The sequence below is a fragment of the Rana temporaria genome, chromosome 11 (assembly GCF_905171775.1).
Source record: "Rana temporaria chromosome 11, aRanTem1.1, whole genome shotgun sequence".
Lineage (NCBI taxonomy): Eukaryota > Metazoa > Chordata > Amphibia > Anura > Ranidae > Rana > Rana temporaria.
The window spans coordinates 134,173,152-134,198,978 of NC_053499.1; positions in this window are offsets into that span (position 1 = coordinate 134,173,152).

Sequence of the window (25,827 nt, forward strand, 5' to 3'; positions counted from 1 at the left end):
GCACAGTATTTGCGCAATAATTTTTCAAATGCCTTTTTTTTTTTTAAAAACGGTTTCATGAATTAAAAAATAACAAAACAGTAAAGTTGTATAATGTGAAAAATTATGTTACGCCGAGTAAATAGATACCTAACATGTCACGCTTTAAAATTGCGCACACCCATGGAATGGCGCTTTAATTTTTTTTACAGGTTACTATTTTCGAGTTACAGAGGAGGTCTAGTGCTAGAATTGTTGCTCTCGCTTTAACGCACGCAACGATACCTCACATGTGGGGTTTGAACGGCGTTTACATATGTGGGCAGGACCTGCATGCGTGTTTGCTTCTGCGCGCGAGATAACGGGGACAGGGGCGTTTTGAAAATTTTTATTTTTATTTTACTTAATTCTTTTTATTTTTACTTTTTTTTTACATTTTTTTTTATCACTTTTATTCCTATTACAAGGAATGTAAACATCCCTTGTAATAGGAATCAGTGTGACAGGTCCTCTTTATGGAGAGATGTGGGGTCAATAAGAGCTCCAAGCTACTTTTCAATATAAAAATTTAATATAGTAAATATAAATATAGTATTAGTGCACTTTTAATACACAAGCCACTAAAGTTTTTCTATTGTTAGCTGTAGATAACTATAAATTGGTGTGGACAGGCAACATGACTATCAAACAACAGCAAAATGCTAATATTTTTCACTGGGTAAATCTGTATAGAGAGCATTCTGTACAGGAACAAGATAACTAATTACTTTCCTTTAAATTTGCTGGCAATGTGAAGAAAAACATGCAAAAATAAAATCGGTACCACATCCGCAATAACTTAAAAACTCAAAAACAGAAAAAAGATCTAATCAGACTTTACTGGCACCACACAGGGATCCCAATATATAAAATCACCAAATTTCAAATAGTAACAATATATACAATTTAAGACTAAACCGTTTCGGGTTGTTTAACCGTTTAAGGACTGCCGCGCGACGATATATGTCTGCGGCGCGCTCGTGACCCGGTCCTGAGCTCTTTGATCACGCCGCAGGACTCGATCGCCGCCGGTGTCCCGCGATCGGTCACAGGAGCTGAAGAACGGGGAGAGGTAAGTGTAAACAAACCTTTCCCCCGTTCTTCCTAGTGAGAGTGTCACTGATCGTCTGTTCCCTCTCATAGGGAACGACGATCAGTGATGTCACACGCCAAGCCACGCCCCCTAACAGACTCACTCACTAGGAAACACTTAACCACTTCAGCGCCCCCCTACAGTTTAACCCCCTCACTGCCAGTGTTATTTTCACAGTAATCAGTGCATTTTTATAGCACTGATCACTGTAAAAATTACAATGGTCCCAAAATAGTGTCAAAAGTGTACGATGTTTCCACCATAATGTGGCAGTCATGATAAAAATCGCTGATCGCTGCCATTACTATAAAAATGCCATCAAACTTTCCCCTATATTGTAGATGCTATAACTTTTGCGCAAACCAATGAACAAACGCTTATTGCGATTTTTTTTTTACCAAAAATAAGTAGAAGAATACGTATCGGCCTAAACTGAGGGAAAAAATGTTTTTTAGATATTTTTGAGGGATATTTATTATAGCAAAAAGTAAAAAATATTGAATTTTTTTCAACATTGTCGCTATATTTTTGTTTATAGCGCAAAAAATTAAAACCGCAGAGGTGATCAAATACCACCAAAAGAAAGCTCTATTTGTGGGAAAAAAAGGACGCCATTTTTGTTTGGGAGCCACGCCGCACAACCATGCAATTGTCAGTTAAAGCGACGCAGTGCTGAATCGCAAAAAGTGGCAAGGTCTTTTAGCTACAAATTGGTCCGGGGATTAAGTGGTTAAAAAATGTACAGAAAAAGTTGCATGTTCTGTCCTATTAAATAAAATATTCAACTGTGAAGTGCAAAGTGCAGTATCCATAGCATGCCATCTCATTTTACTGCCGTCAGATCAGTAAAGGAAATATATTTGATTGGTAATATTGTCACCACTGCTTTTTATATTGCTTTACATATTTCCTATTTAATACGCCTATTTAATAGGAAACTATAATGCATTTCCAGTACAATCTAAATTGTTATTTTATCCATTATTTTTAATTTGACTTTCTCTGTTCTCAATGCTTACTCTTCCAAATTTCAATAAATATGTTATCATAAAGATATCTAATGGCACTTTTGAGTCCCAATCACAGCTATGCAAATGGTAATGGGCACACATAGAACCAGCTACGTTACAGGGAATTACATTTCTAATTTTAAATTAGGGTAGAATAGAATAATTTCTGTGAATTGGTTTCATCACAAAATGATCATTTTTTATTTATTTTGCTCACTTGACTGTATATGCAAAATGTGCTTAAAATAATAATAAAAATAATAATAATAATAATAATAATAATAATAATAATAATAATAATAATAATAATATAATAATTATATATTAGTATACTAAATAATAATAATAGTTTGGAGGCTGTGATTATGTATTTGTTTTTTTTTTGTTTTTTTGTGTGTGTGTGATTGATTGTTATTGTGTACTGTTGTTTATATTTATTTATTTTATTTTTTACCTTAATACATTTTTTTTTTCTTTCAGTATAAAAAAAAAAGATTATAATTAGAATCCATATTTTTGCAAAGAAGAGGTCCAGGGTAGTTCACAGAAGCTTCATAAAAAAAAAAAAACACCAAAGACCCCCCTTAATTTTACCAAAATTATTTGGCCAAAATTGCAAAATTTTGACGAAATCTCAGGCCCTATTTCTAATGCAGCTTCATCATTTGCAGTAAAAGGGAAGCATGTTTAATAGGCCCTTAGTGGTCCTTTGTTTAATAGTGAATGTGATTACAATTTCTTGGCTTTCGGAGATAAGCTCAGCTGAGCAGGCCACAAATGATTCAACACGGTCCACAATTTGATAGGGCTTTGTAGTGATATCTTACGGGGTGATAATTATTGCTATTGATCGTTAGAAGTGCTGCTTGTAATTACAGACATGTTTTAATTACAAACATTTTTCCAGCTTGTTGGAAATTTTCAGACTTAAGCCCCTTTCACATGTTCGTTCCGCTCATCCGTTATTACAAGTCCGTTAACGGACTTGTAATACATCCCTATGGGAACGCGTCCGTTAGCGGATGGAGCATCCGCTAGCGTCCGCGTCAGTCGGGATCCGCTTTTCCGAACGGAAGAAACCCTATTTTTCTTCCGTTCGGCGGAGCGGAACTGATGCAGACGGACAGACGGTCCGTCTGCATCAGGTTCCCCATAGGGGACAGCGGAGCAGAGACAGGGCGGTCCCTGCACTGTGTGCGGGGACCGCCCTATCCGCCGACAGCTGAGCGGGGATCCCCGCTGAGCCGACGGAGACACACTGAGCAGATCCGGAAACGGTCCGCTCCGTGTGAAAGAGCCCTTTAGGGAGTGATCAGGGAGAAGGAAGTTCTCCACCATACTGGCACTCTCAGGCCTTGTACACACGACTGTTTTCCTCGACAAAATCCATCAAGAAAAATGCTGGCAGAGCTTTTTTGCCGAGGAAAACGGTCGTGTGTATGTTTTTCGTCGAGAAAACTGTCGTGGATCTCGACGAGAAAAAAAGAGAGCATGTTCTCTTTTTTCTCGTCGGGAGTCCCAATTTCCTCATCGTATTTCTCGTCGGGCTGGTTTACGACGAGAAACACGTTCGTGTGTATGCTTAGAAACCCGCGCATCCTCAGAATAAAGTATGAGAAGGGAGCGCGCCTTCGGTAAAAGTAGCGTTCGTAATGGAGATAGCACATTCGTCACACTGTAACAGACTGAAAAGCGCGAATCGTCTCTCAGGCCTCGTACACACGACCGAGTTTTCTTGCTGGGAGATATTTTTTTGCCGAGGAAACCGGTCGTGTGTACATTTTCGTCGAGGAAACTGTCGAGAGCCAAAAAGAGAGCAAGTTCTCTATTTCCTCGACGGGAATAGAGAAACTTGCCTTGTCGAGTTCCTCGACAGCCTAACAAGGAACTCGACGAGGAAAACAATGTGTTTCGCCCGTCGAGTTCCTCGGTCGTGTGTACGAGGCTTCACCAAACTTTTACTTGACACGCATTAACATGAGATTTGCAAAAGCAGCCCCAAGGGTGGCGCCAGTGGAATCGAACTTCCCCTTTATAGTGCCGTCGTACGTGTTGTACGTCACCGCGTTTGAGAACGACGAGATTTTGTCTTGACAGTGTGTACGCAAAGCAAGCTTGACAAGATTCTCGTCAAGCCTGACAAGAACCTCGTCGAGGAAAACAACGTTTAATTTACGACGAGATTCTCGGTTGTGTGTACGAGGCCTCAGTCAAATCCCAACACTTTCCGTAACAGAAAGATATCTCCTTGTTCATTGTTCTCTCTGTGGCCATTCTAATGTTAATCGCACATATTGGCCTATTCATTCGATGAATTGATCATGTCAATATTTCTATTGAATCTGGCCAATATCAATAATTTTTGCACACTATTTTGCCCCCATTTTATAATATCCTATAGAAGATGAAAATACTTGGGTTGGTAAATTCCGGTGGTTGTGGTGATGAGCTGTCTTTCGAGAGATCACTAGGATGATTCGATTGCTTTCAAAAAAGAGGAGGCAATATTTCTCTAATTTGTTTTCAGCAGCCAGTGTTATCTGATTGATTTTTATTATTATAAATGACTGGATTGACCCTAGCCTTCCATTGCTAATGACTTAAACATTAGGATCCAACAACAGATTAATGAAATTATTGGATTGTATGGTTGATCAAATAAAATAAACAAATCCACGTATGTATGGTCAATATCTACATTGTAGAGATTCTACTGATGACCCACAGGGGTTTATTTACTAAAAGCAAATAGACTGTAGTTGCTCCAAAGCTTAGTAAATTAGGTAAAGTTTCACTTTGCAAAGAATACTCAATCAAGGAAAAATAAAAAAAACAGTATTTTTGCTTGCATATGATTGGATGATGGAAGTCAGCAGAACTTCTGCTCATCAACTAAGCTCTAGAGCAGGGGTAACCATTCTTTTGAAGAGCGAGGGCCACTTAAGCAACTTGGTAACCAGTCGCGGGCCACGATGAGCGGAGCGGGCGGATGGCAGGTCACGGCTACTCTATAGGCCCTCCGATCCGCCCAAATGGAAGGGGACAAATTCCCTTCTGTTTTTTTCTTTAGCGGATTGGAGGAAGCGGGCGTAAAACGGACAAAAGTCTGTTTACATCTGTCGCTCTGTAGAGGTGAATTGAGTGTTCCGTTTGGTCGGGCTGGTTGTGTGAAAAGGGCCTAAGACTGCTTTCACACTGATGTGCTGCGTTTTACCCACACTGCTGGTGCAGCGTAGTGGACCTGTCTGTGTCTATCCTGCGGGTTAGCTGAAGTTTGCCATAGATTCTGCCTGTAGCAAAAGCTGGTGCTGTAGAGGAAGCATCGGCTTATGGGGATCTGCTCCGCAGATGCTTTCTTCCCCTACCACTAGCTTCATTCACAACATGGATGCTGTGGTATAGTGGGTCGACAACCTGCGATCTGGGCTTACCAACCTGCCATTCCAGAGCAGGAGGTCGCGGGCCACATCAGAGGGCTCCGCGGGCCACATGTGGCCCCCGGGCCACTGGTCGCCACCCCTGCTCTAGAGCAACTGCTCTTACAGAGTGCAACTGCACTTTGCAAACTGCAAAGTCTATTTGCCTTTAGTAAGTCAACCCCATAGGAGCAAAACCACTTTGCATTATTATTTGTCAGGAAGCAGAGCCTGCATATGTAATAAACAAATATAGCTGCCCCCATATACATATACACTATATTACCAAAAGTATTTGGACACCTGCCTTTACACGAACATAAACTTCAATGGCATCCCAGTCTTAGTCCTTAGGATTCAATATTGAGTTGGCCCACCCTTTGCAGCTATAACATCTTCAACTCTTCTGGGAAGGCTGTCCACAAGGTTTAGGAGTGTGTCTATGGGAATGTTTGACCATTCTTCCAGAAGTGCATTTGTGAGATCAGGCACTGATGTGGATGAGAAGGCCTGGCTCACAGTTTCCACTCTAATTCATTCCAAAGGTGTTCTATCAGGTTGAGGTCAGGACTCTGTACAGTCCAGTCAAGTTCCTCCACCCCAAACTCACTCATCCATGTCTTTATGGGCCTTGCTTTGTGCACAGTCATGTTGGAACAGGAAGGGACCGTCCCCAAACTGTTCTAGACTGGAACTAAGGGGCCAAGCCCAACCCCTGAAAAACAACCTCACACCATAATCCCTCCTCAACCAAATGATTTGGACCTGTGCAGAAAGCAAGCTTCATAAAGACATGGATGAGCGAGTATGGAGTGGAGGAACTTGACTGGCCTTCACAGAGTCCTGACCTCAACCCGACAGAACACATTTGGGATAAATTAGAGCGGAGACTGCAAGCCAGGCCTTCTTGTCCACATTAGTGCCTGATCTCACAAATGTGCATAAACCTTGTGGACAGCCTTCCAAGAAGAGTTGAAGCTGTAAAAGCGGCAAAGGGTGGGCCAACTCAATATTGAACCCTACTGACTAAAGCCTCGTACACACGACCGAGGAATTCGATGGGCGAAAAACATTGTTTTCCTCATCGAGTTCCTTGTCAGGCTGTCGAGGAACTTGACAAGGCAAGTTTCTTAATTCCCGTCGAGGAAAAAGAAGAAATGCTCTCTTTTTGGCTCGACGGGATCCTCGACAGTTTCCTCGTTGAAAAATGTACACACGACCAGTTTCCTCGGCAAAAAAAAATCCCAGCAAGTTTCTTGCTGGTTTTTGCCGAGAAACTCGGTCGTGTGTACGAGGCCTGAGACTGGGATTCTATTAAAGTTCATGTGCGTGTAAAGGCAGGTGTCCAAATACTTTTGGTAATATAGTGTGTATACTTCCAATTTACGCAAAGAAGGAGGTTTATTAAGGCGTTAAAACCTAATACTATCATTTATATAAACCTGTATGTAAAATATAATTTTTGTATTCTATTTTGGAAAGTGGGGAATGTTTAGACTAGGGTTTCTCAACTATTTTTTAACTCAAGGCCCCCTTTAAAATTATGGACAGTCTTAAGACACCCTTTACATAATGCGGCAGCATCGACACACGTAGAACACCCAACAATAGAGGTGATTTATTCTTCCAAAGCAGATACACTTTTGCATATTGGTACTTACTAGTAATCCAGTGTTTCTCGTCTCCCTCTGTTTCTCTCCATCAATGTGACCCCAATGATGATGGAGAGGGGCAAGAAAGGGTCAAACAAGGATGCTGTGCAGGGGATCAACACCCCTCTTATCAAATCGGATAAGATCATTGGTTGTTAGGATGCCCGTGGCTGGAAGGTTGAAATGGTGAACAACAAAAAAATGTGGCTTTGTGTAACTAAAGGCTTGATATAGAGTCCCTGTTGGCTTTTATACATTTTTGGGCAATTTTTAGGCATTTTTCTAAGGCACCCCAGATTAAACCTCAAGGCACCCTGGTTGAAAAAGGCTGGTTTAGACCTCCTGTCAAGTTGAATTATTGACTGTGTGCCAGCTACGCAGATTTGCCCTCTCTATTTGTCCTGGTGAAGGGAAATCTTCCCAGTGGGGCAGAGACAGCTAAAATAACCCGATACAGATTAAAACTTTCCTAATATATATTGAAAAAAATGTCTCTAATTTAAGTTGCCCACACTCCATAGTCTTCCATCACGACTGTATGGTTCTGTTCTATCTGCAATCATCATTTAAAACCAAGATCTCAGGGGGGCGTTCTCACATTAATCAACCTCCAGATGGCTTGATCTGATTTTTATCTGGCAGAATGACTGATGTTGATCCATGTGCATCAGACTGATAGATAATAATTGGTTACCACTTACTTCTGGTTAATTATTCTGACTAAATTAGAAATCTGTGTAATCTAGGTCAAAAATACTAGAAGGGGAGCAAATGTCAACTACATTATAGACCGTAAGGGGACAACAAATGGTAATTTGTCCTGGTATAATAAGCCATATTATTTAAATATGGCGATGTGTGATTTGTTTTAAGCAAGATCTCAGTGTGTTCACCTAATGGAAGGGTATTGGAGTGAGAAATTCACACATAATGCAAAATCAGGTCCATGCTACGCTGTCTGTTCAGTTTTACTCTATATGCAGATCTCCCGACTTGAGGTATCTTTTAACTCTTAGGTTCCCGTGAACATAGTAACCTTCCAATTCCATCTCATTGGCAGCATCTCACTTTATTCCTTATCCTGGCAATCCTTTATGCTTTTTGGTACGAAAAAAAAAGAAACATGAATAAATCATCCTTAACCACTTGCTGACTGGTCCTTTCTCTGACATTTGTTGTTTAAAGTAACAATCAGTATTTTTTACTAGAAAATTACTTAGAACCCCCAAACATTATATATATATATATATATATATATATATATATATATATATATATATATATATATATATATATATATATATATATATATATATATATATATATATATATATATTTATATATATATATATATATTAGCAGAGACCCTAGAGAATAAAATGGTGGCCGTTGCAATATTTTATATCACACTGTATTTGCGCAGCGGTCTTTCAAACACAATTTTTTGGGAACAAATACACTTTAATGAACTAAAAAAAATAAAACAGTTAAGTTAGCCCAATATTTTTGTATAATGTGAAAGACGATATTACGCCGAGTAAATAGATACCTAACATGTCATGCTTTAAAATTGCGCACGCTCGTGGAATGGCGACAAACTACTGTACTATACATTATCAGCACTGCCTCCTATTGTAGTATCCCCCTCTGTTTACTTTCCGGAAAAGAGGACCACGTCATCACAGGGTGATGTCAGGGGACGGGTCGCCCTGGGCTACAGCGTCTTCTCCTCTTCTGTTTACTTTCTGGAAAAGAGGACCACGTCATCACAGGGTGATGTCAGGGGACAGGTGGTCCCGGTCTACCGTGTCTTCTCCTCTTCTGTTTACTTTCTGGAAAAGAGGACCACGTCATCACAGGGTGATGTCAGGGGACAGGTGGTCCCGGTCTACCGTGTCTTCTCCTCTTCTGTTTACTTTCTGGAAAAGAGGACCACGTCATCACAGGGTGATGTCAGGGGACAGGTGGTCCCGGTCTACCGTGTCTTCTCCTCTTCTGTTTGCTTTCTGGAAAAGAGGACCACGTCATCACAGGGTGATGTCAGGGGACAGGTGGTCCCGGTCTACCGTGTCTTCTCCTCTTCTGTTTACTTTCTGGAAAAGAGGACCACGTCATCACAGGGTGATGTCAGGGGACAGGTGGTCCCGGTCTACAGTGTCTTCTCCTCTTCTGTTTACTTTCTGGAAAAGAGGACCACGTCATCACAGGGTGATGTCAGGGGACAGGTGGTCCCGGTCTACCGTGTCTTCTCCTCTTCTGTTTACTTTCTGGAAAAGAGGACCACGTCATCACAGGGTGATGTCAGGGGACAGGTGGTCCCGGTCTACCGTGTCTTCTCCTCTTCTGTTTGCTTTCTGGAAAAGAGGACCACGTCATCACAGGGTGATGTCAGGGGACAGGTGGTCCCGGTCTACCGTGTCTTCTCCTCTTCTGTTTACTTTCTGGAAAAGAGGACCACGTCATCACAGGGTGATGTCAGGGGACAGGTGGTCCCGGTCTACCGTGTCTTCTCCTCTTCTGTTTACTTTCTGGAAAAGAGAACCACGTCATCACAGGGTGATGTCAGGGGACAGCTACTGCGTCTTCTCCTCTTCTGTACTTTCTGAAAGTATCCTTCTTTGAGTTAACACGCCACTGCCCGTATGACATATGCAATTACCATTGAATGGCTATCGGCAAGGTCCTCTCAGGAGAAAGAGAGGTACAACACCATCAAAGAGGAATGGCAGGGGAACCTGTGGTCTCGTGCCACCATTGTAGCACTGGATCAGTGGTCCCCCACACAGGAACCACCTGGATTAGAGGCTTAGGTGAGTATATGTGCCCTCACTAGATAAGGAGGGGACAGGCCAGGAGAATGGGCTAAAGGGGGGTAGGAGGAAGGTGTGGTTCAAAGTTAGTTTTTGTCTGGAGTTTGGGTTTAATGTATCAACCACTTAGTTAGTCAACATTACAAGCCCACAAGTAGGTTTGTTGTAAGCATGCCAAATCATCCTTTTAATAAGGCTCTCTTATGATTTACAAAGGTCTGGGGCAGCCTGAGGCAATTAACTGAAGTACACCTTGTTTGTTCCACCTCAGCTTTCCCTGGAACCTGTGTAAATCATACATACCCCTCATTAAAAGCCTTGAATTGACATCCTTGTTTGGTGCCAACTGTGGCACTTCAGCAAATGTCTATGCGGCTTTGGGTCTGCAGCTACCAAACTGCACGTTGGCCTGTGTTTCTCTAACAATGCAGCTCATTTACAAAGACATTTTTATGTGAGGGCCTTGTCAGGTGGCATTTTTATAGGCTCAGTAACCCAAAGGTAAAATATAAAGGCATGTATTTTGTCTCACTGGCCTGTTGTCACAAGCCGGGTCCCTCCCTTGTTAAGTTGATAAATAATTTTACTAGCGGGAATCTGCTGAATTTTATGCATGCTGTCTATTTTCCGCTCGTTGCAGATAAATTTCTCCACTCTGAGGGCACTAAAATCCCAAACACGCGGTATTTTCCCACTTTGTGGCCGCCAGTATAAAATATTTATTTCATCTTCTCTCTAATTTAATAAAAGACAGCAAATGCTTCACAATTAGTTTTGAATGAAGAGTTTTATCATGTACATTTTTATTCCTCGGATAATTTTCAGCGTCTTGTTTTTTTTATTGCCTCTTCTAAAGGTAGAAACACACGGGTATATAAGGATTCACGGCTTACACTTCAAATGTTTGTTTTTTTTTACCTCGGTTTGTGCTGGATTTTTTTTTTTTATAGGTAACAAAAATATTAACTCTTTGCACAATCTGTACACATTATTTAAAGCTGAACTCCAGGTAAACAGCCAAATACACAGGCAAATTAATTATATGGGAGTTTTTTTTTTGCCAGTTAAAAAGATTTGTATGGGTAAGTGAAATGCCACATTGTAATGTTAAGCCCAAAAATTATGTTATTTTAAAAATAACCTTTATTTTAAAAAGCCAACGCATTTCGGGGGATATACACCACCCCCTTCACCAGGGCTAGCAAATGCAAATATACAGACTATGTGGACCCCAGTGATAATAGGGACTTGCTGCTGAATAGTGCTCTGCCAGCTCATTGTTCAGTAGTCCCTGAAATCATTATGCTTATCTTTACTTTTGTTAGCCCTGATGAAGGGGGTAGTGTGTTGCCCCAAAACATGTTGGATTTTTTTTTTGTACACAAGTTATGTTAGAACTACCTCAACTATGGATTTGAATGTTGTAGTGTGTCACTTAAGCCCTGTACACACGATCGGTCCATCCAATGAGAACGGATCGATGGACCGTTTTCATTGGTTAACCGATGAAGCTGACTGATGGTCAGTCGTGCCTACGCACCATTGGTCAGAACGAGGTGACGTAAAACACAACGACGTGCTGAAAAAAACGAAGTTTAATGCTTCCAAGCATGCGTCGACTTGATTCTGAGCATGCGTGGATTTTTAACTGATGGTCGTGCCTACTAACGATCGGTTTTTAATTATCGGTTAGGAATCCATAGGTTAAATTTAAAACAAGTTGGCTTTTTTTTAACTGATGGATAAATAACCGATGGCGCCCACACACGATTGGTTTGGACCAATGAAAACGGTCCATCAGACCATTCTCATCGGTTTAACCGATCGTGTATACGCGACCTTAAAGTATAAGTATAGTATATAGTATATATCATATAAGTACGGTATATCGTTTTGGATAGAGGTGAGATGGATTAGAACACCTGTCAGGCCTCGTACACACAACCGAGTTTCTCGGCAAAAACCAGCAAGATTTTTTTTTTGCCGAGGAAACCGGTCGTGTGTACATTTTTCGACGAAACTGTCGAGGATCCCGTCGAGCCAAAAAGAGAGCATGTCTTCTTTTTCCTCAACGGCAATGGAGAAACTTGCCTTGTCGAGTTCCTCGACAGCCTAACAAGGAACTCGACGAGGAAAACGATGTGTTTTGCCCGTGGAGTTCCTCGGTCGTGTGTACGAGGCTTCAGCCTTTATTGCTGTCTGTGTCCTCTTTAGTGAGATTCACTCAATTATTGTTTACAATTATTATTGAAAGTAAAAGAAAATCCCAAATTTTGGGTTGTGCCCAGAAAAGTAATAAAAGGTGAAATCTTCCAATGGGGACACTAGTTCTGGTGGTCCCCAAGAGTTTCCCTTACTTTGCAAGGATTTCCTCTCACTTCCTGTTTTGGCTGTGGGACAGGAAGTGAAGGTAAATCTCCCCAAATGGACAAAGACAGCAAAAAAGAAACCATACATAGGTTATAGCCCTCCCTCTGTCTACCCAAAACAAAACAAAAAAGATTTTGCCTATAGGTCTACTTTAACTTCTAAATGTATTCAATGACAACCTAAGGTCACTGTGGCAAACTTTGGCGTGTAGAAGCTGCCTAACTAACCTCATAGTTATACTTATTAGTATACAGTTGGATAATAACAAAAATATGAAGCCATCATTTAACCAATCCACATAGCCTTATCAGGTCAATGATGTCAAGAACAATCCCGCCCCTTTATATACCTGTAGCTGTGAGATGAAGAATGGCCAGTCCACAGCTTATTGGGCTGGTGCTAACAGCTGACTTCTGTGTTTAGCCTGAACCCAAGCTCATCTCTAGGTTAATGCCATAAAATCAACTTTCAGAAGATAGCAAGATTGAGGTGGTACAGAGGTTGCCTTTACTAACTTCCACTTCCTTGGCTGCCATGCCTATCCATCCACTTCACTACTTTCTGAGTTACTGACCCAGAACATGGGTATGCCTATTAGAAGCTCTGATTTTCCTGATCTGCTCGTTTTTCTTTCCAGGTCAGAGCAGCAGAAAAATATTTAGGTGACTCATTCTATTACCCATGCAACCCCCCCCCCCCCACCGCCCCCCCCACCGGGTACCTTTTCTCACTTCAGGGTTATTTAGTTTGATATGGGTTACAAAGGTTATAGTTTTATCCTACAAGTGCTACTTATTTCTCATAGCCAATTTCCATCCTTGAGTGTGCACTTCGGTGGTGACTTCATGGAATTTTTCTGGGCAGGCTTCTTGATGATGAGAACAGTTTTGCATGCCTGTGCACTGACCACAGGGAAAGCTTGTGCATTGAGCTTGCATGAGGGATAGCCACATAGGTGACTATTTACTAAAATTGGTGCACACAGAGCCTAGAACACAGAGGCTGAATGTCAGGTGACATTGGCTGGTACAGTAAAAAACGTCTGACATTCGGCCCTGTGTGTAATGCAGCTGGTCCAAAAGAAGCCAGCCATTTGGTTGGCTTCTGTCAGACGAGCATGCTTTAATACCAGCTCCTGATCAGTGCTCTCAGCCAATGGTTGAGAGCGCTGACTGGAGTGTCCTGAGGAGGGGGCATTCCCCTGTCAGAAAACAAAGAACAGTGGGGGAGATCACCGCACTAACGTCAGATCGTTAGTACAGCGGCTCCAACCTAATAGTGTGTACCAGGCTTTAGGCTTTGACAATAAAACCTAGAAGATGTTTGGTTACTATGCACAGCTGCACTGATTCTGTGTGCACCATTTTTAGTAAATCTCCCCCTTAAAGTCTCCACCAGCATCATCAAGGGGACATTTCAGGAGCACAATCAGGAGACGAGGACAGAGTGTTTTCACCCTAAAAGAAGAAGTGCCTGAACAAGGACTTATATGGCAGGACCACCATTTGAACAAATGTTGAATATTTAAAAATATTAAGAATTACTGTATTTTCTGGTGTATAAGGCGACCGGGCGTATAAGACAACCCCTTAATTTTCCAGTTTAAGATTTTTGCCTGTACTCACCGTATAAGACGACCCCCCGTCCGAGGCTTCCGACGCTTCATATTTCTTCCTTCTGGAGCCATATTTTTCTTCCTTCTTGCTGGAGCTGGAGCCAATCACGGCGAGCAATGTATTCTATTAATGAATACACAGCCTGCTTGGATTGGCAGAGGCTGTAACATCATCAGTCCACGCCTCTCTGACTCTCAAAGCCAATCTGAGCAGGCTACTGTATGTAGCCTGCTCGGATTGGCAGAGGTTGTTACTCCAATCCGAGCAGGCTCTGTATTCATTTGAATACATCGCTTACCAGTAGGGTTGTCCCGATAACACCTTTTTGAGACCAAGTACAAGTACCGATTCTTTTTTTCAAGTACTCACCGATACCGAATACCGATACTTTTTTTTAATGTCATGTGACAGTATTTTTTTTTTTTTTACACAATTTTTTTTTTTTTACAATTCTTTTTTTTACAGTGATTTTTTTTTTTTTTTTAGAGGGGGGGGGGGGGGGGGTGTAGTGGATTGTCAGTTTTTTTTCTTCTTCTTCTTCTTCTTATTATTATTATTATTATAATTATTTACATTTTATTTTTTAAATTATTTATTGCAAATTTTTTTTTCTTTAATTAGCCCTGTTGGGGGGCTTTGGTGAGATATCAGGGGTCTTACCAGACCCCTGACATCTCCCCTTTAAGACAGAGAAAGGGACTAAGGACACAGATTCCCCCGTCCCTTTCTCTGCAGCGTCAGCTGAAATGAATGGAGAGAAGCTCCTCTCCATTCATAAACTGAAGCATTGTAAACACAGGTTATGATGCTCAGTTATGTGAATGGACAGTTAGTGATCACTGACTCTGTCCATTCGGAAATGGTAGGAGCCAGATTTAGCGGCTCCTACCTCCGCTCTCAATCCTGACAAATTGAGGGGGGAGAGCGGCACGGAGGAGGAGCGGCATGGATGGGGAGAAGACATCACAGGGGGAGAGCGGCACGGACAGGGAGAAGACATCACGGGGGGAGAAGACAACACGGAGAAGACTTGTAACTCCCCCCACCACCCGATACCTGACTGCCCAGGTAGCGGGTGAAGCATCGGAGCATTTCCCCTGAGTACAAGTACTCGGGAAATGCTTGGTATCAGTACCGATACCGATACTAGTATCGGTATCGGGACATTCCTACTTACTAGCATTGGCTAATCGGTATATACTGTATGTAGCCGAAGCTATATACGGTATTACCGCACATCCAGCAGGCATCCGAGCAGCTGACCCGGCGTATAAGACGATCCCTGCTTTTATGCCAGTTTTTTTACATGTAAAAGGTAGTCTTATATGCCAGCAAATACAGTAATTTTGAACATTAATATGTTAAAGCTTAAATTTTAATGATTGGTTTACATCTACTTTAAAAACCACGCCCCATTAATTCCGATGGTGGGTTGTGCGTATGCTGCATTCAGATCTGGAAAGCTGTATAGTAATGCTCTTGAAGCTACAGCAAGGTACTTTTTTTTTGGAGAGGTCACTTGCAGAGCAAGTTAGAGCGAGTGACAGAGCTGAAGACATCAGGAAAGGCGGCCGAGTGGGAACAGGATATCATAACAAAGTTGAGGTTAAGGAAGCAGCACTGAAAAATATAGCCTCTTACTGCGTTTACAAGCTATGCTACCATGATCCCAGCTGACCCAGTGTATCACCTTCCCCAGGGGGGAGACACTGATGAGTCTCTATATCCGAACAGCCATCCATCCCATCTGCTGTGACCTTGCTAGTGACACAAGATGCAGAATTAAAGCTCTACAGTCTTCCAGGGGCCAGCAGGTTATGACCTATTATATACTGCAGTGCCAATTTACTTTCCTAGCATAAAATAAGTAACAACTTTCCAAATTTAGCTCAGCATTTGACAGCACCCTTGTTAGGGGTGAAGGTATTCTCCCATGGGAATTAAAGTCATTAACTGTAATCATCAATTTTTTAGAGGAAGAATATTCTTGAGAATACTAGTGATAGCTACACCATTAAAGAGGAATGTCACAAATACTGTAGCTGCTAATTTAAAATCAGGTACTTACCAGTCCAAGGAGCTCAGTGCTGTCTTCTGGCATCTAATTATCTCCTCCGTGTGGGTTCATGGTGCCACCACCTTGGATTTGGGATCCAACTGGGACTTCCTGGTTTTCCAAGTGCACATGTGTGACTAGTCCTGCAGCCTCCTGGGACATGTGACATATCCCAGGAGGCTGTAGGTAGAGAGGGGGAATGGGACGAACAATGTAATTCTCGCCTACATGCAGGCCCGGATTTACTTCGTTTGTCGCCCCAAGGCCAGGTCCTTCAAAGCCGCCCCCCCCCCCATGTGATAGAAATTGGGTAAAAAAAATATATTGGGTGGGGATAGGATCAGTGGCAGTGGTGAGGGAGAGATGGGATTAGTGACAGCAGTGGTGCGGGGGATGGGATGAGTGGCAGGGATGGTGGTGGGGGTGTTATCAGTAGTACTAGTGGGGGGGGGGTTTATCAGTCTCACTAGTGGTGATGGTGTGGGGGGAAATCAGTGGCAGTAATGGTGGTGGGGGGGTGTGTGTATCGGTGGCAGTGGTGGGGGTATCAGTGGCAGTGGTGGGGGTATCAGTGGCAGTGGTGGGGGTAATGGTGGTGGGGGGGGGTTTATCAGTGGAAGTAATGGTGGTGGTGGGGGGTATCAGTGGCAGTCATGGTGGTGGGTATCAGTGGCAGCAGTGGTGGTGTGGTGGGGAATCAGTTGCAGTGTTGATATTGACTGTACCCGTAAGGGCGGCGCCGCCCCTTCACCCACTACTGAGACTTTACAGTATGCCCGTGAGTGAGAGTGGGGAGGATGGGCGGAGCAGGCGGAGAAGATGGGCGGAACCGGGACTATACAGTATGCCTGTGAGTGCGGGCGGGAGGAGACTGTGCCCGTGAGGGCGGCGAGGATAGGCGGAGCCGCCCCTTCACCCACTGCTGAGACTTTGCAGCGTTCCCATGAGTGAGGGCGGGGAGGATGAGCGGGCGAAGATGATAGGCAGAGCCGCCCCTTCACCCACTGCCGCACCCAAGGCCTGGCCTCGGTGGCCTTGTCTGAAATCCGGCCCTGCCTACATGAGAATTAAGAAAAAAAGAAAAACTCTCACAATGCGCTCAATTTCAATGCATTTCAAATTCAATGACAAATGTTAACCCATGCATAGTTGTTATCATTATTCAGAGCAAAAGCATTCATCTACCAATAATAAATCACATCAGTGGGGGTGCGTCTATAAGGGCGCATGGGCGCCACCCACTCTCTCCAGCTACCCTTTCTATCACCAATAGATAGATTCATGCATTGCATGAATCTATCTATGGCCGCCGCTGACACCCCCTATTCAGTCGCCCATAATTACAGCGGCAGGGGGAAATTTTAAAGCACCTGATTAGAGCCATAGGCTCTAATAGGTGTCAAAAAAGGTAAACAGTGAGTGCCATGCTTGGAGCTCGCAGTTGAACCATCTGTGTTAAAAAAGCGAATGAATAGTCGCTTTCCTAACACTGAACCGCCTCTCCGCCAATCTGGTGCTCGGGTCTGTTACCCTTCACCTGATTGGCTCAAATGACAGGCACTGTGATTGGACTCCTATCAGGCATCCATTCATAGCAGAGGACGGGAAGAGAGGACGAGAGAAGACATCGAGGAGCATGGAGGACACCGCCGTCCCCCGGAGCCCCACCGAGACAGGGTAAGTGCCGGGCAGGGAGGCACATTGGCATCATTTGATGGGGGCACAGTGGGAGCATTTAATGGGCAGAGTGGGAGCATTTGATGGCACAGTGGGAGCATTTGATGGTACAGTGGCAGCATTTAAAGGGGGACAGTGGCAGCATTTGATAACGGCACGGTGGCAGCGTTTGGCACAGTGGCTGCGTTTGATGGGCACAGTGGCTGCGTTTGATGGGCACAGTGGTGGCAATTGATGGGCACAGTGGCGGCAATTGATGGGCGCAGTGGCATAGCATACTAGCTCATTATGAATTACTTACCTTAAATTGAAGCCCCCGCAGCGGTACTTGTCCCCCCTCTGGCGGCGACATCTTTCCCGAGGGTTACTTCTGGGTATCGCAGTTGCGGCGCTGTGATTGGCCGGAGCCGCAATGACGTCACTCCCGTGCATGCGCGTGGGAACCGCCAGCAACGGCACAGTTTGCCCCAGTTTGACATCGGCACATGCAGGGGACAGGGGATATCTCCTAAACCGTTTAGGTTTAGGAGATATCCTTAGTAGCTACAGGTAAGCCTTATTATAGGCTTACCTGTGGTTGTAAGGGTTTACAACCACTTTAAGCTTTGACAAAAAAACCTGGAAGCTGATTGGTTTCTATGCACAGCTGCACCAGATTTTGAATGCTCCAGGTTTAGTAAATCTCCCCCTATGTGGCAAGATGCTATCAACATACCGAGGGACACAGAGAAAAGCTTGCTGAGTATGCTCTAGTTTTTCTAGAACTCATAGATAAATTAAATGCAATTTGCTGACTTTATTGCAGTCTTTCCTGGATGTCGTTAGGCGTTCACCAATTGATTGTCATTGTTACCTAAAGTTTTTTTTTTTTATTTAGAAAGTCATAAGTCAGAATTTCTGGGTTGTCCTTGAGTATATATTTACAGTGCAGCCTAGTCAGTTCACCTCTGTGGCATAGTAAGCATACAGGACATCGCTAGTGTGCCTCCAAAATCTAATCCTATTTATTAATGTTGTCACCTGCCATTGAACTCTTCCCTCTTACGTTATGTCTTTTATAGACAGCCACTAAAACCCAAAAATTACATTCAAGGTGATTTTCTTTCACAGACATACATGCTGCTAAAACCATTCAAGAAGCCTGCTTCAATCTGTATCCAAGTATTACTATAAATAACTTGAATTATTATATGACCAACGTGTCCTTATATAAACCCCCAGACTTCTTCTTCTTCTTGTGACATTCAAAATAATCAGGCTCCTGAAGGGTGAGGTATGTCTGAAGTAGGTGTGGCTTTAAGGGAACTTGGGGTGTGGCCACTGGTGGTTTGGGTTTCTCAGGGGTGGGACTAAATGTCCTTATTTGTTATTTATATGTGGGAAAGTATGTTTAGAATCTGTTGCTGTTTTTATATAAATAACTGATTTTGTTTTGTTGTCCTCAGTGTACATGAGACCTAACCTCTCAAATGAAAAGAGTAACTAGTACTACTTTCTTGTGATCTTTTCAATGAAAGCCTATGTAATGCGAACACTAAATATTTATTCTACAAGATAGTCTGTGTTTTTTTTTTTTGTTTGTTTCTTTAGCCAGGATTCTTAGCTTTCAAGAGTACCAAGATGGATGTCAAGAATAAAGATATACTGTATTTCCTCTTGTAAAACAGAGCTACATTATTTATGAATATGGAAGATGCACCTGAGCTGAGTGCAGCCAGACTTGGCTCAGAAAATGTCTTGGCCCTAAAACTCTTTGAAAATGAAACTATGAATTTAAATTTAGGCCAAGAGAACATAGCATAGTAAAGAGACATTGAATATTGCCTTTAAAGCATTACACTACCTTTCTGGCAAGTTAGATGTGTCTAGATGTGGCAGTAAAACTCAACACTGTTAATAATATGAATCAGCTATCTCGTTTCTTAAAGTTGAACACCTTCAGATATGAAAAACAGTGAATGCAGTTATTTAATACAAATAATTAAGGGCTCCTTTACAGTTATATGTTACAGTGGGTCGAGCTAGTGTATGAGTTAGGGCTCTATCACATAGGCAGCCATAAAAACAGCAGGTTGAGTCCCCCTATCCGCCTCTAAATTCTACCATTACAGCTGGATGGGGCTGTACACATGACGCGACTGATATGCTTTGCTTCATGGCTGCAGCAGTTTGAACCCAGGTAGCTGAGTTTGACGGGTGGCACCGATTGTCAGGCATGTCTATTAAAGTCAATGATAGGTTCCGTAACTGATAGCCAAAGGCTCGTTGTTGTGGTGCGGTATTTTAATGCCTCCATTTAATAGAGGGAAATGTATGTTTGATTTTGACATTGAGAGCTCTTCATTCATCCAAAAAAATGTGCCAGTAAGGAAGTAGTTGCCCATTACATAGTATACCAGTAGAGTGAGAATGGAAAGTCTGAATACTGGCTGAGACAGAGAAATAGCTGCCTCATGTGTATGTATATGATTGGAATTTTTAAGGGAATCTGTTAATGTTGAATTATCTACAAAAAGACAGCTCTTAGCGTGTTTTGATACTATGGAAAAGACAAATGGGTTTATATGCCTCTCCTTGCTGTCTACAATAGGGGATTTAAGAAACCCCAGTGGGCAGTGCTACAGTCAACATTGTAGTTATGGTCTTTAAAATGCTGGTTCTGGGCCACTGAAGCTGAATTTGTTGACTCAGGCCTCGTACACACGACCGAGGAACTCGTCGTAACTGAAACATCGTTTTCCTCGACGAGTTCCTTGTTAGGCTTGTCGAGAATCTTGACAAGCTTTCTTTGCGTACACACTGTCAAGACCAAATCTCGTCGTTCTTAAACGCGGTGACGTTCAACACGTACGACGGCAGGGGAAGTTCGATTCCACTGGCACAACCCTTGGGGCTGCTTTTACTAATCTCATGTTACTGCGTGTTAAGTAAAAGTTTGGTAGGAGACGATTTGCACTTTTCAGTCTGTTACAGCGTGACAAATGTGCTATCTCCATTACAAACGCTACTTTTACCGAAGGTGCGCTCCCGTCTTATACTTTATTCTGAGCATGCGCGGGTTTCTAAGCATACACACGAACGTGTTTCTCGTCGAAAACCAGCCCGATGAGGAACACGACAAGGAAATTGAGACTCCCGACGAGTAAAAAGAGAACTTGTTCTCTTTTTTTCTCATCGAGTTCCTCGACAGTTTTCTCGATGAAAAACATACACACGACCGTTTTCCTCGGCAAAAAAGCTCTGCCACCAAGTTTCTTGATGGATTCTGTCGAGGAAAATGGTCGTGTGTACGAGGCCTATGAGTGACATCACTGCCCTGGAACCAGCATGTAGCTGACTGTTCCTAAAGTCTTCTTGTGATCATTTTTCATCCCTTTCTCAGGTAGACAATGCTTTCTAGATCCTTCCAACTTTGTGTTTCTGTCCATCCAGTCCCGATAGTTACACAGCACAGCCCTGTCCGGCAGAGCAAGAGACCTGTTTTTTCTCTGCTGTAATTACATGGCACTTAAAGTTTTGACCCCCCCCCCTAACCTCCCCCATGGCTGGATAGTGAAAGGAGATGCAGCATACTGAAGAGCATATCTCTTTATTACTCAGATTTTTACTCCTATCAGCAGAACCGTCTTAATAGCATCATGGGTCCCTGGGCAAAGTAATGCTCTGGGGCCCCTACAATGGAGACAATTTTGGGGCACCGTGGGCTCAAGGACCAGCTGCTTTGGGGAAAGTGCAGAGGCAGTGCCCAGGTGTGCCCTCTCATTAAGACAACCCTGCCTGTCAGCATGTTCGTTGTTACCACATTATCATTACAGCACAACCCACTGGCTTCTTGTGTTTCTTCTTCCGTTTACAGTCTGTGTACAGGACTGGAAATGAGAGTGCAAGAGTAACAAAAGGCTAATACCATGTCAAATTCAGGTGCCTACACTACTTGAATTAAAAAATAATAATAAATGTAATGGTGTAGAGCTGCATGTAAACATAATATATCTGTTTAATATATTTAATGTTGTTTCTCCTGATCATTGCTATGAGTTATACATTTTTTTCTTACCACCACCATTGTTGCCAATTGAATGTTCCATATCAACAAATTGTGCCAGCTTTTCTTACAGAAACTGAAATACTTATTTTTCATTTGCAGGTGAAGTAAAGTCGGGAAGCTTCTGTGAGAGCTCCCCCGCTATGCTCCGCTGGTGACTTCAGACCCTCCTCATTTTAGCCTTTTCCACAGAGAGGACTGCTTCACTTCCCCAATGGACTGGCAACACCATGAAACCTCATCATTGTAAATACCATTAACTCTGGTGGGACTTTTGGCTTCAACACTTTTGGTTGCATGCTTTTCTTAGGATCTTTATAACGCTTTCTAACAATGGCCGCCCTAGGTATGAATTGCTTCCGGTCAATCACAATCCTCAATATGCAACAGGCTCTGTGAAGGAAATATCCGTCCTTCATCCTTTTAGCCAATGACTGTTTCAGTGGATTTGGTCTTGACAATGAAGAGAAATGTGCTATACATGTTTAAATCCGTCCTCAGGTGACTACACTCACAATAACACAATGTGAACTCAAAATTCTGACTCCACAATTACCAATAATCCTCAGGATTCCAACATTTCTACATATCGATGATATTCCTTCTGTACTCAGCCAGCAAAAGGTCCCAGGATCTCAGTAACTCTACAAAAGGCACAGAAAGTCATTCTACTAGGTTCAACTAATCACCTTTTATATTACAAAAGTGGACTAAAAGTAAGTAAACCATCAACGATGGTAGAACGTTCTAAAGACATTAAAAAGCAATGAAATCAACCTTGTATATACGGCTGTACAAAATTCCACTGTATATAAATGTAAAAGTAAACCACTTCCCTGCTGGGGGAGAATGACAGTGTAATGGAGACCCCCCCAGGGCAAGAAAGAGGGGGCCAAGCATGGTGCAGACGTCTCTGCTGATCATAATGTATTCATCCATGATGTTAGGAAAGAAACTTATACAGTTTAATGTATAGAGCTCAGCTCTCACCAGCATTTCATTTGCTTCCATTGAACAGTCATGGTATGTAAAAGTCAATAATTTAGTATATATCAATATATATATATATATTTTTGGTTTGCCAAAACGTTTATTCATCATGTAATTTAGGTACACAATTTTAGCTGTACAATTTGTGTTGATCTAGTCTGCTGCCCCCACACTAGTGCCTGCATGCTTTTTCCACTGAACCAACCACTTCCTGATTTTCATTAGATAAGTAACTAAAATGTTGCTCCATCCACTTTGACTTCCAGCTAAGTTGTCTCTAGAAACAAGTCCAAGATTCCCTTTGAACCGTTGGTGCCTGATAAAACAACTCCTTATGTGCAGTTTGTTCAGACTAGACTTCCAGCGGCAAACCAGTGAGACATATAATGGTTTTGTCAGCTGCACTCAAGAAGATGTTGTTGGTAAATGGATTAGATCATTTTTCAGAGGCAACTTAGTTGGAAAAAAAATCTGGAACTTGGTATAAACTGGAAAGAAGGTATAAAAAAGAAAAGTGGGGAGCAACATAAATTATTTTGCTGCTGCTTCTGAACAGTGCAGGTGTAGGCATGTGCCTCCGTAGGCTTACTGGAAATCTACAGCTAGATAAGGCAATGTATAAAAGTGTTCACAGTCATTATTGTTTTATTTTCTACAGAATAATTGACACAATGGGAAAAAGGGTTGGTCAGAAAAAATACGCAGTAGCCGTGGCAATCAGACATATATGGTGTTGGATCAATAAAGGAGTACAGCATGATAAATTTCCAAGGGGACTTTTCACATAGCTTAGTGAATATGCTGAATATCACAAAGAATACACAATCACACACATAAAGAGAAATAATTTAAAAAAAAGTATTTTTTTCTTGCACATGATCAGATGATGGAAGTTAGCAAAACCCCAACTCATTCATTAAACTTATGCCCCGTACACACGAACGGTTTTGCCTGCTCTGTAGCTTTTCTCCCTACACACGGCCGGGTTTTCCGGCAGGAAAACTGCCACGAGAGCTTTGGTTGGGAATCCCGGCTGTGTGTATGCTCCACCGCAGTCTTTCCCATAGGTAAACTGTCAGGTTAAAAACCGCCACGGGAATCCCGGCGGGAAAAAGGAAAGCATGTTCTCTTTTTTCCCGCTGGGATTCCTGGCAGTTTTCCTGTCGGGAAAACTTCCATGGAGCATACATACGTCCAGTTTTCCCAGCCAAAAGCTGTCATGGCAGTTTTCCCGACAGGAAAACTGGTCGTGTATACGAGGCATGAGGGAGAATTCCCTTTAAAGTGAAAACCTACTTTGCAAAGAGAACAGCCTATTTGCCTTTAATAAATCAACCCCTATATGCTTTTAATTATAAAAAAAAACAGAAAACAATTTCATATGCATGTACTGGAACATTGTTTTTATCCAAGACCCACAGCTCATTGCCTTGGTGACTTCAAATGCTTTGATACTCCACTAAGAGACCTTTAATGCCTTGTAATTTTGTTTATTATGATGGCTGTATCCTAGAAGACTCCAACCTCGGTATATAAGTTGCTGGTGAGAAGCCAAGGCTTTCTAATGGGTACTTTTGCTCCCAGCTTAAACTAATACCAATTTAAAGTGAGAAAACTACCACATTAACATATATATGAAGCCATATCAAGAAATCTGATGCATTAGCCACCAGGGACTCCTTTTCTATGGCTATCTGCAGCCTCAGAATCTGGCTGGCATTACCTCTCCCAGCCAGCTTAAAGCAATATTAAAGATTCTAAAGCAGTGAGCGAGACTTCACACGCCAGTAACTAGAAGTAAATGAAAGGCTTATTTCATTATATAAGTATAACTAAAGGCAAAACTTTTTGTTTCGTTTTGGACAGAGTAAAGATGGATTAGAACACCTATTAGGATTTTTTTTTTGCTCTCTGTGCCCCCTTTAGGTAAATTCACCCTTTCTATATTTGCCCTAGTTATCATTATAATTAAAAGTGAAAGTAAAATAAAATTACAAATTTTGGGTTGTCCCTAGAAAAGTAATAGAGGGTAAATCTTCCAATGGGGACAGTTCTGGTGTCCCAAGGGATTACCTTAATTTGCAGGGATGTCCTCTAGCTATGGGACATTAAAGCGGTTGTATACCCGCTTGTACTTTTTTTTTCCATATACCTGTAAGGCAAAAGGCATAATGAGCTAGTATGCACCGCATAGTAGCTCATTATGAAATACTTAACTTAGAACGAGGCGTTGATATCTCAGCCGGTCCACGCCAAGGCAGCTGACATTTTGACTCGGTGTGTCTTCTGGGTATGGCGGCTCCAGCGCTGTGAGTGGCTGGAGCTGCGATGTCATCACTCCCGTGCATGCACGCGGGAGATTATTTTCCGACAAGGTCTGGCGTCTGCTGGGCTTTCAGCCAAGAATCCCTGATGCGCATGTGCCGCTGAAGTCAGTGTATTGTAAGGGAAATATCTCCTAAACCATACAGGTTTAAGAATTTTTTTTTACCTATAGGGAAGCCTTATTATAGGCTTCCCTGTAGGTAACAGTTATACAAATTACTATACAACTGCTTTAAGTGAAGGTAAATCTTGCCAATGAGACACAGAGGACAAAAAAAAATGACAGCAGTTATAACCCTACCTTAACCTAACCAAAATGGAAAAAGATTTTGCCTCTAGTTCTACTTTACGGGATAAGCAATGCTATGCAGAAGGGACTAAAGAAAGGATGATGGTCTTGCTCAGGGTCAGCAATAGGGGGAAAACAGTCCTGTGCAAAAATTAACCTTTTTTTCTGACAAATGAGAGTTTCAGGAGGAGATCAGAAAAAGGCAGGCACCATTAACGGAATAAGCTCTTCAGTGAAAACATGTCAACAGTATTGGCTAAATGTGCAAGCAAAAGGTTTTCACAGGGACCCTATCAGCCTCATCCCGCAATGGGACACATTTTTGCCTCCCTTAGTAAGGGTTGCCATTTTTTCCTTAACACCAGGGTCTAATTTATCTAAGTGCCCAAAGGAGCGACTGTTCTGCTCTTAGCAACCTGACAGAGCCTTTATTTCAGTTTCTTATACTGCCTATAAAGAA